Here is a 19,964-nt window from a genome sequence, read left to right as displayed (position 1 = left end):
CTACGTCCAGCTGGAGACGGAGAGCCAGCACCGCGCCCTCAAGGAGATTGCTGAAGGAAATATGCCCTAGAGGCAATAATAAAGTTGTTATTTTATATTTCCTTATATCATGATAAATGTTTATTATTCATGCTAGAATTGTATTAACCGAAAACTTGATACATGTGGGGATACATAGACAAAACACCGTGTCCCTAGTAAGCCTCTACTAGACTAGCTCGTTTATCAAAGATGGTTAAGTTTCCTAACCACAGACATGTGTTGTCATTTGATGAACGGGGTCACATCATTAGGAGAATGATGTGATGGACAAGACCCATCCGTTAGCTTAGCATTATGATCGTTCAGTTTTATTGCTATTGCTTTCTTCATGACTTATACATATTCCTTTGACTATGAGATTATGCAACTCCCGGATACCGGAGGAATACCTTGTGTGCTATCAAACGTCACAATGTAACAGGGTGATTATAAAGATGCTCTACAGGTATCTCCAAAGGTGTTTGTTGGGTTGGCATAGATCGAGATTAGGATTTGTCACTCCGAGTATCGGAGAGGTATCTCTAGGCCCTCTCGGTAATGCACATCATGATAAGCCTTGCAAGCAATGTGACTAATGAGTTAGTTACGGGATGATGCATTACGGAACGAGTAAAGAGACTTGCCGGTAACAAGATTGAACTAGGAATGAGGATACCGACGATCGAATCTCGGGCAAGTAACATACCGATGACAAAGGGAATGACGTATGTTGTCATTGCGGTTTGACCGATAAAGATCTTCGTAGAATATGTAGGAACCAATATGAGCATCCATGTTCCGTTGTTGGTTATTGATCGGAGATGTGTCTCGGTCATGTCTACATAGTTCTTGAACCCGTAGGGTCCACACGCTTAACGTTCGATGATGATTTGTATTATGAGTTATGTGTTTTGGTGACCGAAGATTGTTCGGAGTCCCGGATGAGATCACGGACACGATGAGGAGTCTCGAAATGGTCGAGAGGTAAGGATTGATAGATTGGACGATAGTATTCGGACACCGGAATGGTCTCAGAGTGTCTCGGGTATTTATCGCAGTACCGAGGGGTTACCGGAACCCCCCGGGGAAAGTAATGGGCCACTATGGTCCATAGGGGAGAGAGAGGGCAGCCCACAAGGGGTGGCACGCGCCCCCCATGGGCAGTCCGAATTGGACAAGGGGAGGGGGCGCGCCCTCCCTTTCCTTCTCCCTCTCCCTCTCTTTCCCCCTCCCCCCCGAAAGAAGGAAGGGGGGCCGACTAGGACTAGGAGTCCTAGTGGGTTTCCCCCCACTTGGCGCGCAGCCTAGGCGGCCTCCTCCCCTCTCCTCCTTTATATACAGGGGCAGGGGGCACCCCAAAGCACATCAATTGTTTCTTAGCCGTGTGCGGTGCCCCCTGCACCATTTACTCCTCCGTCATATTGTTGTAGTGCTTAGGCGAAGCCCTGCGTGGATCACATCACCATCACCGTCACCACGCCGTCTTGCTGACGAAACTCTCCCTCAACACTTTGCTGGATCAAGTGTTCGAGGGACGTCATCGAGCTGAACGTGTGCAGAACTCGGAGGTGCCGTATGTTCGGTGCTTGATCGGTTGGATCGCGAAGACATTCGGCTACATCAACCGCGTTAAGTTAACGCTTCCGCTTTCAGTCTACGAGGGTACGTGGACACACTCTCCCCTTCTCATTGGTATGCATCTCCTAGATAGATCTTGCATGATCGTAGGAATTTTTTTGAATTTTCATGCTACGTTCCCCAACAGTGGCATCCGAGCCAGGTCTATGCATAGATGATATGCACGAGTAGAACACAAAGAGTTGTGCGCGATCATAGTCATACTGCTTACCACCAACGTCTTATTTTGATTCAGCGGTATTGTTGGATGAAGCGGCCCGGACCAACCTTACATGACCACGTTCATGAGACCGGTTCCACCGACACACATGCAACTTGTTTTGCATAAAGGTGGCTGGCGGGTGTCTGTTTCTCCAACTTTAGTTGAATCGAATTTGACTACGGCCGGTCCTTGTTGAAGGTTAAAACAACAAACTTGACGAAACATCATTGTGGTTTTGATGCGTAGGTAAGAACGGTTCTTACTAGAAGCCCGTAGCAGCCACGTAAAACTTGCAACAACAAAGTAGAGGACGTCTAACTTGTTTTTGCAGGGCATGTTGTGATATGATATGGTCAAGACATGATTTGATATACGTTATTGTATGAGATGATCATGTTTTGTAAAAGTTATCGGCAACTGGCAGGAGCCTTATGGTTGTTGCTTTATTGTATGAAATGCAATCGCCATGTAATTGCTTTACTTTATCACTATGCGTTAGAGATAGTTGTAGAAGCAATAGTTGGCGAGATGACAACAACGCTACGATGGAGATCAAGGTGTCAAGCCGGTGATGATGGAGATCATGACGTTGCTTTGGAGATGGAGATCAAAGGCATACGATGATGATGGCCATATCATGTCACATATTTTGATTGCATGTGATTTTTGTCTTTTATGCATCTTATTTTGCTTAGTACGGCGGTAGCATTATAAGATGATCCCTCACTAAATTTCAAGGTATAAGTGTTCTTCCTGAGTATGCACCATTGCGACAGTTCGTCGTGCCGAGACACCACGTGATGATCGGGTGTGATAAGCTCTACGTTCACATACAACGGGTGCAAGACATTTTTGGACGTGCGGAATACTTGGGTTAAACTTGACGAGCCTAGCATGTACAGACATGGCCTCGGAACACTGAGACCGAAAGGTTGAACGTGAATCATATAGTAGATATGATCAACATAGAGATGTTCACCATTGGAAACTACTCCATCTCACGTGATGATCGGACATGGTTTAGTTGATATGGATCACGTGATTGGAGTATCACCAATGAGCTAGCTATGGACAGGGGTGCGTGGAAGCTTGCTATCCATGTGCCAGAGCCATGAGTTGGTTGCGAGATCTTATGGGTTTCACCTCTAGCCTACCCCAACTTGCTTGGGACTAAAGGCTTTGTTGTTATTTTTGTTAGTCCTGATAGTTTTTGCATATCTATGTTGTAGATCAATGGCCCGTGCTACCGTTCCCTTGAATTTTAATGCGTTCCTAGAGAAAGTTAAGTTGAAAGATGATGGTAGAAACTACACAGACTGGGTCCGTAACTTGAGGATTATCCTCATTGATGCATAGAAGAATTACGTGCTTGATGCACCGCTAGGTGCAAGGCCTGCTGCAGGAGCAACTGCTGACGTTATGAACGTCTGGCAAGCTAAATCTGATGACTACTCGATAGTTTAGTGTGCCATGCTTTACGGCTTAGAATCGGGACTTCAAAGACGTTTTGAACGTCATGGAGCATATGAGATGTTCCAGGAGTTGAAGTTAATATTTCAAGCAAATGCCCGAGTTGAGAGATATGTAGTCTCCAACAAGTTCTAGTTCTATAGCTACAAGACGGAGGAGAACAGTTCTGTCAGTGAACACACTCAGAATGTCTGGGTACCATAACCACTTGACTCAGCTGGGAGTTAATCTTCCGGATGATAGTGTCATTGACAGAGTTCTTCAATCACTGCCACCAAGCTATAAAGGCTTCGTGATGAACTATAATATGCAAGGGATGAACAAGACGATTCCCGAGCTCTTCACAATGCTCAAGGCTGTGGAGGTAGAAATCAAGAAGGAGCATCAATTGTTGATGGTTAACAAGACCACTAGTTTCAAGAAAAAGGGCAAAGGAAAGAAGGGAAACTTCAAGAAGAATAGCAAGCAAGTTGCTGCTCCTAGGAAGAAGCCCAAGTCTGGACCTAAGCCTGAAACTGAGTGCTTCTACTGCAAAGGGATTGGTAACTCGAAGCGGAACTGTCCCAAGTATTTGGCGGATAAGAAGGATGGCAAAGTGAAAGGTATATTTGATATACATGTTATTGATGTGTACCTTACTAATGCTCGTAGTAATGTCTGGGTATTTGATACTGGTTCTATTGCTCATATTTGCAACTCGAAACAGGGGCTACGGATTAAACGAAGATTGGCTAAGGACGAGGTGACGATGCAAGTTGGAAATGGTTCCAAGGTCGATGTGATCCCCGTCAGCACGCTACCTCTACATCTACCTTCGGGATTAGTTTTAGACCTGAATAATTGTTATTTGGTGCCAGCGTTGAGCATGAAACATTATATCTGGATCTTGTTTGATGCGAGACGGTTATTCATTTAAATCAGAGAATAATGGTTGTTCTATTTATATGAGTAATATCTTTTATGGTCATGCACCCTTGATGAGTGGTCTATTTTTGTTGAATCTCGATCGTAGTGATACACATAATCATAATATTGATGCCAAAAGATGCAAAGTTAATAATGATAGTGCAACTTATTTGTGGCACTGCCGTTTAGGTCATATTGGTGTAAAGCGCATGAAGAAACTCCATGCAGATGGGCTTTTGGAATCACTTGATTATGAATCACTTGATGCTTGTGAACCATGCCTCATGGGCAAGATGACTAAAATTCCGTTCTCCGGAACAATGGAGCGAGCCACTGACTTATTGGAAATAATACAAACTGATGTATGCGGTCCAATGAGTGTTGAGGGTCGCGACGGGTATCATTATTTTCTGACCCGCACAGATGATTTGAGCAGATATGGGTATATCTACTTAATGAAACATAAGTCTGAAACATTTGAAAAGTTCAAAGAATTTTAGAGTGAAGTGGAAAATCATCGTAACAAGAAAATAAAATGTCTACGATCTGATCGCAGAGGCGAATATTTGAGTTACGAGTTTGGTCTTCATTTGAAAAAATTTGGAATAGTTTCGCAACTCATGCCACCTGGAACACCACATTGTAATGGTGTGTCTGAACGTCATAATCATACTTTATTGGATATGGTGCGATCTATGATGTCTCTTACCGATTTACCGCTATCGTTTTGGGGTTATGCATTAGAGACTGTTGCATTCATGTTAAATAGGCCACCATCTAAATTCGTTGATACGACACCATATGAACTGTGGTTTGGCAAAAAACCTAAGTTGTCGTTTCTTAAAGTTTGGGGTTGCAATGCTTATGTGAAAAAGCTTCAGGCTGATAAGCTCAAACCCAAATCAGAGAAATGCGTCTTCATAGGATACCCTAAATAAACTATTGGGTACACCTTCTATCACAGATCCGAAGGCAAGATATTTGTTGCTAAGAATGGATCCTGTCCAGAGAAGGAGTTTCTCTCGAAAGAAGTGAGTGGGAGGAAAGTAGAACTTGTTGAGGTAATAGTACCTACTCTCGAGTTGGAAAGTAGTACATCACAGAAATCAGTTCCAGCGATGCCTACACCAATTAGTGAGGAAGTTAATGATGATGATCATGAAACTTCAGATCAAGTTACTACCGAACCTCGTAGGTCAACCAGAGTATGTTCCGCACTAGAGTGGTACGGTAATCCTGTTCTGGAGGTCATGTTACTAGACCATGATGAACCTACGAACTATGTGGAAGCGATGATGAGCCCAGATTCCGCGAAATGGCTTGAGGCAATGAAATCTGAGATGGGATCCATGTATGAGAACAAAGTATGGACTTTGTTGACTTGTCCGATGATCGGCAAGCCATAGAAAATAAATGGATCTTCAAGAAGAAGACTGACGCTAATGGTAATGTTACTATCTACAAAGCTCGACTTGTTGCAAAAGGTTTTCGACAAGTTCAAGGAGTTGACTATGATGAGACCTTCTCACGTGTAGCGATGCTTAAGTCTGTCCGAATCATGTTAGCAATTGCCCCATTTTATGATTATGAAATTTGGCAAATGGATGTCAAAACTGCATTCCTTAATGGATTTCTTAAAGAAGAGTTGTATATGATGCAACCAGAAGGTTTTCTCAATCCTAAAGGTATTAAAAAAGTGTGCAAGCTCTAGCGATCCATCTATGGACTGGTGCAAGCATCTCAGAGTTGGAATATACGATTTGATGAGTTGATCAAAGCATATAGTTTTATACAGACTTGTGGTGAAGCCTGTATTTACAAGAAAGTGAGTGGGAGCACTACAACCTTTCTGATAAGTATATGTGAATGACATATTGTTGATCGGAAATGATGTAGAATTTTTTGAAAAGCATAAAGGAGTGTTTGAAAGGAGTTTTTCAAAGAAAGACCTCGGTGAAGCTACTTACATATTGGGCATCAAGATCTATAAAGACAGATCAAGACGCTTGATAAAACTTTCGATGAGCACATACCTTGATAAGATTTTGAAGGAGTTCAAAATGGATCAGTCAAAGAAGGAGTTCCTGCCCGAGTTGTAAGGTATGAAGTTGTGTAAGACTCAAAACCCGATCATGACAGAAGATAAAGAGAGAATGAAAGTCATTCCCTATGCCTCAGCCATAGGTTCTATAAAGTATGTCATGCTGTATACCAGACCCATTGTGTACCTTGCCATGAGTTTGGCAAAGGGGTACAATAGTGATCCAGGAGTAGATCACTGGACATCGGTCAAAATTATCCTTAGAGGACTAAGGAAATATTTCTCGGTTATGGAGGTGATAAAGAGTTCATCATAAAGAGTTACGTCGATGCAAGCTTTAACATCAATCTGGATGACTCTGAGTCTCAATCTGGATACATATTGAAAATGGGAGCAATTAGCTGGAGTAGCTCCATGCATAGCATTATAGACATAGAAATTTGCAAAAAACATACGGATCTGAATGTGGCAGACCCGTTGACTAAACTTCTCTCACAAGCAAAACATGATCACACCTTAGTACTCTTTGGGTGTTAATCACATGGCGATGTGAACTAGATTATTGACTCTAGTAAACCCTTTGGGTGTTGGTCACATGGCGATGTGAACTATGGGTGTGTAAGGACATATTTATCCCTTAGTTGTTTTGGTGATTGATGACAATGCTTTTGCGGACTAATCATGTGCATTGAGTATTTTAGATATATCATGACTAGGCACAAGACGATTTGGTGCCCCTCGAAGACTATTGAAGACGGTGTTTCTCTACGTTTCTTTTCGGTGGATTCGAGTCGTAGGAAAGCCATACTATTAAGAGGGGGTCCGCTTTGGAAAGGTTTGGGTGGAATCATTACGTACACGTCTAATCCATTTGCACCACCTTTCCTTTGGCACTTTGGAGCATCCTCCGTCTTTTCTTGTCTATGCAAAATGTTGTGATTGCTGAGTTCGGGCATGCGGTAGTACTGCTCCTAGGAGCGTTCGTACCGCAGGCCCTTGCGGTAGTGCCCACGGCAGTACCGCTTCCTTGGAGCAGTAGTACTGTGGTCTCAGGCCAGGCGCTGCAGCTTTTGCGGTAGTAGGGGCAGATGTAGTTTTTTACATCCGCGCCCTACGCGGTAGTACCACGCCTCTGGCGTGGTAGTACCGTGCGCTCTAGCCAGGCTCAACAGCATGCGCAGCAATAGGGGCGGATGTAAATTTTTACATCCGCGCCCCGCACGGTAGTACTGCTCCTGGCTTGCCGTACTACCGTGTCGGATTTTTGCATAGATCCCAACTCAGCAGAAGTTGCCACGGATGTATTTTTATATGTCCGTGCCTTCCCAAAATCTGGACTATCCCTGCCTTGCGGTAGTACCGCAAGGGGGAGCGGTAGTACCACGCCAGCGGTTCTACCGCCCTCTGCTTCATTACATCTGGGCTGTTCTGGTTTCTGCTGCACGAGCGGTAGTACCGCGGGGCCCTGCAGTAGTACCGTGTGTCCTTGCAGTAGTACCGCGTCCCTGGCGCGGTAGTACCGTGCTACGCAGGCTGAGTTGGTGGATAACGGTTGGATTTGTTCTTCCACTATATAAGGGGTGTCTTCTTCTCTGAGTTGACTATCTCTTCCGTCCCCAAGCTCCATTGTTGCTCCAAGCTCCATTTTCGCCCGATCTCTCTCCCTAGCCAATCAAACTTGTTGATTTTCTAGGGATTGGTTGAGAAGGCCCCGATCTACACTTCCACCAAGAGAAATTTGATTCCCCCCACTAATCCCTTGCGGATCTTGTTACTCTTGGGTGTTTGAGCACCCTAGAGAGTTGAGGTCACCGCAGAGCCATATTCCATTGTGGTGAAGCTTCGTGGTGTCGTTGGGAGCCTCCAATTAAGTTGTGGAGATTGCCCCAACCTTGTTTGTAAAGGTCCGGTTGCCGCCTCCAAGGGCACCAATCGTGGATTCACAGCATCCCGCATTGTGTGAGGGCGTGAGGAGAATACGGTGGCCCTAGTGGCTTCTTGGGGAGCATTGTACCTCCACACCGCTCCAACGGAGACGTACTTCCCCTCAAAAGGAAGGAACTTCAGTAACACATCCTCGTCTTCACCGGCTCCACTCTTGGTTATCTCGTGCCTTTACTTGTGCAAGCTTATTTGTGTTATATCCCTTGCTTGCTTGTGTGCTTGTTGATGTTGCATCATATAGGTTGCTCACCTAGTTGCATATCTAGACAACCTACTTTGATGCGAAGTTTAATTTGGTAAAGAAAAGCTAAAAATTGTTAGTTTCCTATTCACCCCCCACTAGTCAACTATATCGATCCTTTCAATTGGTATCAGAGCCTCGTCTCTTTATTAAGGACTTTGACGTCCGAAGAGTATGGTTGACACCGTAGATGGTGTGGAGGAGCACTCCGGTGTGAATCCGGTCTCGTCTACAGCCGATGGGGGAACCACGGTCTCTCGTGAGGAATTCAATGTGGCTTTGGACACATTGAAAACCTCCATGACGACCGTGGTTGAAAGTGAAGGAAATATGCCCTAGAGGCAATAATAAAATTATTATTTATTTCCTTATATCATGATAAATGTTTATTATTCATGCTAGAATTGTATTAACCGGAAACATAATACTTGTGTGAATACATAGACAAACAGAGTGTCACTAGTATGCCTCTACTTGACTAGCTCGTTGATCAAAGATGGTTATGTTTCCTAGCCATAGACATGGGTTGTCATTTGATTAATGGGATCACATCATTAGGAGAATGATGTGATTGACTTGACCCATTCCGTTAGCTTAGCACTCGATCGTTTAGTATGTTGCTATTGCTTTCTTCATGACTTATACATGTTCCTATGACTATGAGATTATGCAACTCCCGTTTACCGGAGGAACATTTTGTGTGCTACCAAACGTCACAACGTAACTGGGTGATTATAAAGGTGCTCTACAGGTGTCTCCGAAGGTACTTGTTGGGTTGGCGTATTTCGAGATTAGGATTTGTCACTCCGATTGTCGGAGAGGTATCTCTGGGCCCACTCGGTAATGCACATCACTTAAGCCTTGCAAGCATTGCAACTAATGAGTTAGTTGCGGGATGATGTATTACGGAACGAGTAAAGAGACTTGCCGGTAACGAGATTGAACTAGGTATTGAGATACCGACGATCGAATCTCGGGCAAGTAACATACCGATGACAAAGGGAACAAACGTATGTTGTTATGCGGTCTGACCGATAAAGATCTTCGTAGAATATGTGGGAGCCAATATGAGCATCCAGGTTCCGCTATTGGTTATTGACCGGAGACGTGTCTCGGTCATGTCTACATAGTTCTCAAACCCGTAGGGTTCGCATGCTTAAAGTTTTGATGACAGTTATATTATGAGTTTATGAGTTTTGATGTATCGAAGGTTGTTCGGAGTCCCGGATGTGATCACGGACATGACGAGGAGTCTCTAAATGGTCGAGACATGAAGATTGATATATTGGAAGCCTATATTTGGATATCGGAAGTGTTCCGGGTGAAATCGGGATTTTACCGGAGTACCGAGGGGTTACCCGAACCCCCCCGGGGCTTGATGGGCCATAGTGGGCCTTAGTGGAGAAGAGGAGAGGCGGCCAGGGCAGGGCCGCGCGCCCCTCCCCCCCTAGTCCGAATAGGACAAGGAGAGGGGGGTGGCGCCCCCCTTTCCTTCCTCTCTCCCTCCTCTTTCCCCCCTTCTCCTAATCCAACAAGGAAGGAAGGGAGTCCTACTCCCGGTGGGAGTAGGACTCCTCCTGACGCGCCTCCTCCTGGCTGGCCGCACCTCCCCCCTTGCTCCTTTATATACGGGGGCAGGGGGGCACCCCAAGGACACAACAATTGATTTGATCTTTTAGTCGTGTGCGGTGCCCCCCTCCACCATAGTCCACCTCGATAATACTGTAGCGGTGCTTAGGCGAAGCCCTGCGTCGGTAGAACATCAACATCGTCACCACACCGTCATGCTGACGAAACTCTCCCTCAACACTCGGCTGGATCGGAGTTCGAGGGACGTCATCGGGCTGAACGTGTGCTGAACTCGTAGGTGCCGTGCGTTCGGTACTTGATCGGTCGGATCATGAAGACGTACGGCTACATCAACCGCATTGTGCTAACGCTTCCGCTTTCGGTCTACGAGGGTACGTGGACAACACTCTCCCCTCTCGTTGCTATGCATCACCATGATCTTGCGTGTGCGTAGGAATTTTTTTGAAATTACTACGTTCCCCAACAGTGGCATCCGAGCCAGGTTTTATGCGTAGATGTCATATGCACGAGTAGAACACAAGTGAGTTGTGGGCGATATAAGTCATACTACTTACCAGCATGTCATACTTTGGTTCGGCGGTATTGTTGGATGAAGCGGCCCGAACCGACATTACGCGTACGCTTACGCGAGACTGGTTCTACCGACGTTCTTTGCACACAGGTGGCTGGTGGGTGTCAGTTTCTCCAACTTTAGTTGAACCGAGTATGGCTACGCCCAGTCCTTGCGAAGGTTAAAACAGCACCAACTTGACAAACTATCGTTGTGGTTTTGATGCGTAGGTAAGAATGGTTCTTGCTAAGCCCGTAGCAGCCACGTAAAACTTGCAACAACAAAGTAGAGGACGTCTAACTTGTTTTTGCAGGGCATGTTGTGATGTGATATGGTCAAAGCATGATGCTGAATTTTATTGTATGAGATCATCATGTTTTGTAACCGAGTTATCGGCAACTGGCAGGAGCCATATGGTTGTCGCTTTATTGTATGCAATGCAATCGCCCTGTAATGCTTTACTTTATCACTAAGCGGTAGCGATAGTCGTAGAAGCATAAGATTGGCGAGACGACAACGATGCTACGATGGAGATCAAGGTGTCGCGCCGGTGACGATGGTGATCATGACGGTGCTTCGGAGATGGAGATCACAAGCACAAGATGATGATGGCCATATCATATCACTTATATTGATTGCATGTGATGTTTATCTTTTATGCATCTTATCTTGCTTTGATTGACGGTAGCATTATAAGATGATCTCTCACTAAATTGCAAGATAAAAGTGTTCTCCCTGAGTATGCACCGTTGCCAAAGTTCGTCGTGCCCAGACACCATGTGATGATCGGGTGTGATAAGCTCTACGTCCATCTACAACGGGTGCAAGCCAGTTTTGCACACGCAGAATACTCAGGTTAAAATTGACGAGCCTAGCATATGCAGATATGGCCTCGGAAGACTGAGACCGAAAGGTCGACCATGAATCATATAGTAGATATGATCAACATAGTGATGTTCACCATTGGAAGCTACTCCATGTCACGTGATGATCAGTTATGGTTCAGTTGATATGGATCACGTTATCACTTAGAAGATTAGAGGGATGTCTATCTAAGTGGGAGTTCTTAAGTAATATGATTAATTGAACTTAAATTTATCATGAACTTAGTACCTGATAGTATCTTGCTTGTCTATGTTGATTGTAGATAGATGGCCCGTGCTGTTGTTCCGTTGAATTTTAATGCGTTCCTTGAGAAAGCAAAGTTGAAAGATGATGGTAGCAATTACACGGACTGGGTCCGTAACTTGAGGATTATCCTCATTGCTGCACAGAAGAGTTACGTCCTGGAAGCACCGCTAGGTGTACCACCTGCGCCAGCAACTGCAGACATTGTGAATGCCTGGCAGTCACGTGTCGATGACTACTCAATAGTTCAGTGTGCCATGCTTTACGGCTTAGTACCGAGACTTCAACGACGTTTTGAACGTCATGGCGCATATGAGATGTTCCAGGAGTTGAAGTTAATATTTCAAAAGAATGCCCGGATTGAGAGATATAAAGTCTCCAATAAGTTCTACAGCTGCAAGATGGAGGAGAATAGTTCTGTCAGTGAGCATATACTCAAGATGTCTGGGTACTGCAATCACTTGATTCAACTGGGAGTTAATCTTCCGGATGATAGCGTCATTGACAGAATTCTTCAATCACTGCCACCAAGCTACAAGAGCTTCGTTATGAACTATAATATGCAAGGGATGGATAAGACGATTCCAGAGCTCTTCGGAATGCTAAAGGCTGCGGAGGTAGAAATCAAGAAGGAGCATCAAGTGTTGATGGTCAATAAGACCACCAGTTTCAAGAAAAAGGGCAAAGGGAAGAAGAAGGGGAACTTCAAGAAGAACAACAATAAAGTTGCTTCTCAAGAGAAGAAACCCAAGTCTGGACCTAAGCCTGAGACTGAGTGCTTCTACTGCAAGCAGACTGGTCACTGGAAGCGGAACTGCCCCAAGTATTTGGCGGATAAGAAGGATAGCAAGGTGAACAAAGGTATATGTGATATACATGTTATTGATGTGTACCTTACCAGAGCTCGAAGTAGCACCTGGGTATTTGATACTGGTTCTGTTGCTAATATTTGCAACTCAAAACAGGGACTACGGATTAAGCAAACACTGGCCAAGGACGAGGTGACGATGTGCGTGGGAAACGGTTCCAAAGTCGATGTGATCGTCGTCGGCACGCTACCTCTACATCTACCTTCGGGATTAGTATTAGACCTAAATAATTGTTATTTGGTGCCAGCGTTGAGCATGAACATTATATCTGGATCTTGTTTGATGCGAGACGGTTATTCATTTAAATCTGAGAATAATGGTTGTTCTATTTATATGAGTAATATCTTTTATGGTCATGCACCCTTGAAGAGTGGTCTATTTTTGATGAATCTCGATAGTAGTGATACACATATTCATAATGTTGAAGCCAAAAGATGCAGAGTTGATAATGATAGTGCAACTTATTTGTGGCACTGCCGTTTGGGTCATATTGGTGTAAAACGCATGAAGAAACTCCATACTGATGGACTTTTGGAATCACTTGATTATGAATCACTTGGTACTTGCGAACCATGCCTCATGGGCAAGATGACTAAAACGCCGTTCTCTGGTACTATGGAGAGAGCAACAGATTTGTTGGAAATCATACATATAGATGTATGTGGTCCGATGAATATTGAGGCTCGTGGCGGATATCGTTATTTTCTCACCTTCACAAATGATTTAAGCAGATATGGGTATATCTACTTAATGAAACATAAGTCTGAAACATTTGAAAAGTTCAAAGAATTTCAGAGTGAAGTTGAAAATCATCGTAACAAGAAAATAAAGTTTCTACGATCTGATCGTGGAGGAGAATATTTGAGTTACGAGTTTGGTCTACATTTGAAACAATGCAGAATAGTTTCACAACTCACGCCACCCGGAACACCACAGCGTAATGGTGTGTCCGAACGTCGTAATCGTACTTTACTGGATATGGTGCGTTCTATGATGTCTCTTACTGATTTACCGCTATCATTTTGGGGTTATGCTTTAGAGACGGCCGCATTCACGTTAAATAGGGCACCATCAAAATCCGTTGAGACGACGCCTTATGAACTATGGTTTGGCAAGAAACCAAAGTTGTCGTTTCTTAAAGTTTGGGGCTGCGATGCTTATGTGAAAAAACTTCAACCTAATAAGCTCGAACCCAAATCGGAGAAATGTGACTTCATAGGATACCCAAAGGTGACTGTTGGGTACACCTTCTATCACAGATCCGAAGGCAAGACATTCGTTGCTAAAAATGGATCCTGTCTAGAGAAGGAGTTTCTCTCGAAAGAAGTGAGTGGGAGGAAAGTAGAACTTGATGAGGTAACAGTACCTGCTCCCTTATTGGAAAATAGTTCATCACAGAAACCGGTTCCTGTGACGTCTGTACCAATTAGTGAGGAAGTTAATGATGATGATCATGGAACTTTAGATCAAGTTGTTACTGAACCTCGTAGGTCAACCAGAGTAAGATCCGCACCAGAGTGGTATGGTAATCCTGTTCTGGAGGTTATGTTACTAGACCATGACGAACCTACGAACTATGAAGAAGCGATGGTGAGCCCAGATTCCGCAAAATGGTTGAGGCCATGAAATCTGAGATGGGATGCATGTATGAGAACAAAGTGTGGACTTTGGTTGACTTGCCCGATGATCGGCAAGCCATTGAGAATAAATGGATCTTCAAGAAGAAGACTGACGCTGACGGTAATGTTACTGTCTATAAAGCTCGACTTGTTGCGAAAGGTTTTCGACAAGTTCAAGGGATTGACTACGCTGAGACCTTCTCACCCGTATCGATGCTTAAGTCTGTCCGAATCATGTTAGCAATTGCCGCATTTTATGATTATGAAATTTGGCAAATGGATGTAAAAACTGCATTCCTGAATGGATTTCTGGAAGAAGAGTTGTATATGATGCAACCGGAAGGTTTTGTCGATCCAAAGGGAGCTAACAAAGTGTGCAAGCTCCAGCTATCCATTTATGGACTGGTGCAAGCCTCTCGGAGTTGGAATAAACGCTTTGATAGTGTGATCAAAGCATTTGGTTTTGTACAGACTTTTGGAGAAGCCTGTATTTACAAGAAAGTGAGTGGGAGCTCAGTAGCATTTCTGATATTATATGTGGATGACATATTGCTGATTGGAAATGATATAGAATTTCTGGATAGCATAAAGGGATACTTGAATAAGAGTTTTTCAATGAAAGACCTCGGTGAAGCTGCTTATATATTGGGCATCAAGATCTATAGAGATAGATCAAGACGCTTAATTGGACTTTCACAAAGCACATACATTGACAAAGTTTTGAAGAAGTTCAAAATGGATCAAGCAAAGAAAGGGTTCTTGCCTGTGTTACAAGGTGTGAAGTTGAGTAAGACTCAATGCCCGACCACTGCAGAAGATAGAGAGAAGATGAAAGATGTTCCCTATGCTTCAGCCATAGGCTCTATCATGTATGCAATGCTGTGTACCAGACCTGATGTGTGCCTTGCTATACGTTTAGCAGGGAGGTACCAAAGTAATCCATGAGTGGATCACTAGACAGCGGTCAAGAACATCCTGAAATACCTGGAAAGGACTAAGGATATGTTTCTCGTTTATGGAGGTGACAAAGAGCTAGTCATAAATGGTTACGTCGATGCAAGCTTTGACACTGATCCGGACGATTCTAAATCACAAATCGGATACGTGGTTACATTGAACGGTGGAGCTGTCAGTTGGTGCAGTTCTAAACAAAGCGTCGTGGCGGGATCTACGTGTGAAGCGGAGTACATAGCTACTTCGGAAGCAGCAAATGAAGGAGTCTGGAAGAAGGAGTTCATATCCGATCTAGGTGTCATACCTAGTGCATCGGGTCCAATGAAAATATTTTGTGACAATACCGGAGCAATTGCCTTGGCGAAGGAATCCAGATTTCACAAGAGAACCAATCACATCAAGAGACGCTTCAATTCCATCCGGGATCTAGTCTAGGTGGGAGACATAGAAATTTGCAAGATACATACGGATCTGAATGTTGCAGACCCGTTGACTAAGCCTGTTCCACGAGCAAAACATGATCAGCACCAAGACTCCATGGGTGTTAGAATCATTACTGTGTAATCTAGATTATTGACTCTAGTGCAAGTGGGAGACTGAAGGAAATATGCCCTAGAGGCAATAATAAAATTATTATTTATTTCCTTATATCATGATAAATGTTTATTATTCATGCTAGAATTGTATTAACCGGAAACATAATACTTGTGTGAATACATAGACAAACAGAGTGTCACTAGTATGCCTCTACTTGACTAGCTCATTGATCAAAGATGGTTATGTTTCCTAGCCATAGACATGGGTTGACATTTGATTAATGGGATCACATTATTAGGAGAATGATGTGATTGACTTGACCCATTCCGTTAGCTTAGCACTCGATCGTTTAGTATGTTGCTATTGCTTTCTTCATGACTTATACATGTTCCTATGACTATGAGTTTATGCAACTCCTGTTTACCGGAGGAACACTTTGTGTGCTACCAAACGTCACAACGTAACTGGGTGATTATAAAGGTGCTCTACAGGTGTCTTCGAAGGTACTTGTTGGGTTGGCGTATTTCGAGATTAGGATTTGTCACTCCGATTGTCGGAGAGGTAGCTCTAGGCCCACTCGGTAATGCACATCACTTAAGCCTTGCAAGCATTGCAACTAATGAGTTAGTTGCGGGATGATGTATTACAGAACAAGTAAAGAGACTTGTCGGTAACGAGATTGAACTAGGTGTTGAGATACCGACGATCGAATCTCGGGCAAGTAACATACCGATGACAAAGGGAACAAACATATGTTGTTATGCGGTCTGACCGATAAAGATCTTCGTAGAATATGTGGGAGCCAATATGAGCATCCAGGTTCCGCTATTGGTTATTGACCGGAGAGGTGTCTCGGTCATGTCTACATAGTTCTCGAACCCGTAGGGTCCGCACGCTTAAAGTTTCGATGACGGTTATATTATGAGTTTATGAGTTTTGATGTACCGAAGGTTGTTCGGAGTCCCGGATGTGATCACGGACAAGACGAGGAGTCTCCAAATGGTCGAGACATGAAGATTGATATATTGGAAGCCTATATTTGGATATCGGAAGTGTTCCGGGTGAAATCGGGATTTTACCGGAGTACCGAGGGGTTACCGGAACCCCCCGGGGGCTTGATGGGCCATAGTGGGCCTTAGTGGAGAAGAGGAGAGGCGGCCAGGGCAGGGCCGCGCGCCCCTCCCCCCTAGTCCGAATAGGACAAGGAGAGGGGGGCGACGCCCCCCCTTTCCTTCCTCTCTCCCTCCTCTTTCCCCCCTTCTCCTAATCCAACAAGGAAGGAAGGGAGTCCTACTCCCAGTGGGAGTAGGACTCCTCCTGGCGCGCCTCCTCTTGGCCGGCCGCACCTCCCCCCTTGCTCCTTTATATACGGGGGCAGGGGGGCACCCCAAGGACACAACAATTGATTTGATCTTTTAGCCGTGTGCGGTGCCCCCCTCCACCATAGTCCACCTCGATAATACTGTAGCGGTGCTTAGGCGAAGCCCTGCGTCGGTAGAACATCAACATCGTCACCACACCGTCGTGCTAAAGAAACTCTCCCTCAACGCTCGGCTGGATCGGAGTTCGAGGGACGTCATCGGGCTGAACGTGTGCTGAACTCGGAGGTGCCGTGCGTTCGGTACTTGATCGATCGGATCGTGAAGACGTACGACTACATCAACCGCATTGTGCTAACGCTTCTGCTTTCGGTCTACGAGGGTACGTGGACAACACTCTCCCCTCTCGTTGCTATGCATCACCATGATCTTGCGTGTGCGTAGGAATTTTTTTGAAATTACTATGTTCCCCAACAGAAAGCATGTTTAATAAATTCTTAGAAGGGCTTAAACTTTCTACCGCACCGATGAAAGTGGGTGATCCCACTAACAAGGTGACAGATGCTAACTCCGACAAGGGGGAAGCTACTAGTGAAAAGGCTCCTTCTTCTAGTGGTAAGAATGGCAACGACATCTTTGCCCATGTGGAACCTCCACTTACTTATGGTGGACCGATTCCTTCCACTCATTTGAATCATGCCGGTCCTCCCCTAAGATTGTGAAAAATGAAGATTTTGATTCTTGGGTTTATCGCTTTAAGCGTCATTTGAACCATGTTAACACTAACCTTTGGAGAATCATTGAAGAAGGTTTTTATCCGCATGACCGAAGCAACTTCACCCCTAGAGAAGCCGCGGATAATCAATTCAATGAGAATGCTCTCTTCATGATCCAAGATGCAATTCCACCCAAAGATCTTGCTCATCTTCGACCCTTCACCATGGCCAAGGATGCTTGGCGGCATGTTGTTTCCATCTACAGGGGAAGCACAAGCATTCAACGCCGCAACTATGAAGTAGTGCAAGATGAAGTCAATGAGTTTGCAATGAAAGAAGATGAAGAACCTCGTGAGCTTTATCAGAGATTAACTACTCTCGCGGTCTCACTCCGAGATTACGGGAGCAAGGATACAGTTGACAATTGGATCAAGTGCAAATTTCTCAAAGCCATGATGCCTTACCACAAGGCCATGTCCTCCGTCATTCATCAAAGGCCGGACTTCCACACCTTGTCCTCCAGTGAAGTGTTGGATGAGTTTGTGGCTATGAGCATCTTGGACAAGACCGCCGACAATGCGGTGTTACGCTCACAAAGAGCAAAGAAGCCCAACCTTGCCTTGATGGCCAAGGTTAGTGTGGAAGAAGAGGAAGAAGAGGAGAGCAATCCCGAAGATACAAAGTATGCTTATCATGAACACATGGCTCTTGCTTCAAGGCAATTTTGGAGAAAGAAGAACACAAGGCCCAACTTCAACAAGAACAACTCAAGTGGCGCGAAGGTCAAGCAACGAGTGAGGACTTGCTATAATTGTGGCAACGTGAGCCACTTTGTTGCGGAATGTCCTTATGAGAAGAGGGAAGACAATGGTGGCAAGCTCATCCGAAAGGACAAGGCCAAGTCTTTCCCCAGCAAGAGCAACTTCACCAAGAAGATTCCTCCCAAGGGGTTGGTGGCACAAGAAGAGTACAATGAGGATGATGATGATGATGAATACGGTGAGTCGGTTGCCGTGGCCTCCATTGCCATTGCGAAAACTCCATGGATGTCTCTCTTCGACTCACCCAATGAGAACATCACCGCCAAGTGCCTCATGGCTAAAGCCACCAACAAGGTAACCCCCAACATCAAAACTACCATCATTAATAATCCTTCTTTGACGGATTGCATTGATAAACATGAGGGGTCTAATGTGGAGGAGAATGAATTTGAGTCTTTTATGAGTAAGCTCAAGGGTAAATCCAAGAAGCACTTTGTTGCTCTCTTGGAACAACTTGGTGAAGCCAATGACATGATCGAGGCTCACAAAGATACCATCTCTAAGATGGAAGGGCATAGTCATGACTATGCCGATGAGATTTTGGATCTTTCCAATGCTCTTGAGGAAGAGCGAGGTCTTCGTTTGGCTCTTGAGGAGTCATACAACGATGACCACTCTAAATTAAAGAAAGATCTTGATCATGCACTTGTTGTATCTCATGTGCTAAACTCCGAGAAGGCCAAGCTTGGGGTTGATCTTGCTAAACTCAAGGAGGAGTTTGATATACTTGACAAGGCTCACAAGGCCTTGAAAGGTGTTCATGCTAGCCTCAAGGAGTCTTATGATCAACTCCAAGTGAAGCTAACCAAGGAGAAAGCCACGTTTCCTCACATGGTTTTAATTGATAATGCAAATGCTACTAACCCATGTTGTGAGCATGTGCATCTTGTTGAGGAGAATGCAAAGTTGAAGAAGCAACTTTAGAAAGGCCTTGTGTCGTGCATACAAGGTGAGAAGAACCTCAACAACCTTTTGAGCAATCAAAAGGAAGTTGTGGCCAAGGAAGGGATTGGGTTCGCACCCGTGTCCAAGAACAAGAAGAAGAATGACAAGACCAAACGACCTCATCCTCTCAAGCAAACTTTTGTGGAGGGAGAGGGTTCTTCCAAGGAGAAGAAGAACAATGTGAAGGGTGGTGGTGTCAAGAAGGGCAATACCACCCCTTCCAACAAAGCCGGCGACTTTAACCCTTCTTATGTGTTGTGCCGTGCTAGTGATGGGCATGTTTATGCCAAATTTGTTGGTTCTCCTTATGAGTACATTGAATGGTCTATTTGGGTTCCTAAGACCCTTGTCACTAACATCAAAGGACCCATTACAAAATGGGTACCTAAAACCAAGCATTGATCTCTTGTAGGTGTTTGCTTCCGCTGGGGGATCATGGTTGCTCGATAGTGG

The sequence above is a fragment of the Aegilops tauschii genome, chromosome 4, assembly GCF_002575655.3.
Source record: "Aegilops tauschii subsp. strangulata cultivar AL8/78 chromosome 4, Aet v6.0, whole genome shotgun sequence".
NCBI lineage: Eukaryota > Viridiplantae > Streptophyta > Magnoliopsida > Poales > Poaceae > Aegilops > Aegilops tauschii.
Note: the sequence above shows the minus strand (reverse complement) of the source record.